Source organism: Arachis duranensis, chromosome 6 (assembly GCF_000817695.3).
Source record: "Arachis duranensis cultivar V14167 chromosome 6, aradu.V14167.gnm2.J7QH, whole genome shotgun sequence".
Classification (NCBI taxonomy): domain Eukaryota; kingdom Viridiplantae; phylum Streptophyta; class Magnoliopsida; order Fabales; family Fabaceae; genus Arachis; species Arachis duranensis.
This window is the reverse complement of record NC_029777.3, coordinates 36,911,476-36,912,241: the sequence shown is the minus strand read 5'-3', so window position 1 is coordinate 36,912,241 and position 766 is coordinate 36,911,476.

Sequence of the window (766 nt, the reverse complement as noted above, 5' to 3'; positions counted from 1 at the left end):
TTCCTTTAAGTTTTCGAAAATTTGTGTCTGATTTTCTAAAAATTTTAAGTTTGGTGTCATTTTGTTGTTTTTATCTTTCCTCATTTCAAAAAAATTTTCAAATCTTTTTCAAAATAATTTTCAATCATATCTTTTTAATTGCCAATTCCAAAATCTTTTTAATTAGTTGATGGATTTAGTTTTCAATTTGCTTTGATTTTATTTTTCTTTTGTTTTATTTTATTATTTTCGGTCATTTTTTTTAAAAAAAAATTATCTACTTGCAATCCATATCATTTTCCTTTATCCATCATGGACCTAAGTGGAATTGAACAGTCCAGAAGGACTCTGGGGTCATATGCTAACCCCATTACAGCTGCATATGGGAGTAGCATCTGTACACCTCCCATCAAAGCAAGCAGCTTTGAGCTAAATCCTCAACTCATTATCATAGTGCAGCAAAATTGCCAGTATTCTGGTCTTCCACAAGAAAAACCTACTGAGTTTCTGGCACAGTTCTTGCAAATTGTTGACACAGTACGTGATAAAGAGGTGGATTAGGATGTCTACAGACTATTACTGTTTCCATTTGCTGTAAAAGATCAAGCTAAGAGGTGGTTGAATAACCAACCTACAGCAAGCATAAAGACATGGAAACTGTTATCAGACAAATTCCTGAATCACTTTTACCCTCCAAAGAGGATGAACAGCTAAGGCTGGACATCCAAGGCTTTAAACAAGAGGATAATGAATCCCTTTATAATGCCTGGGAGAGGTATAGAGGTAT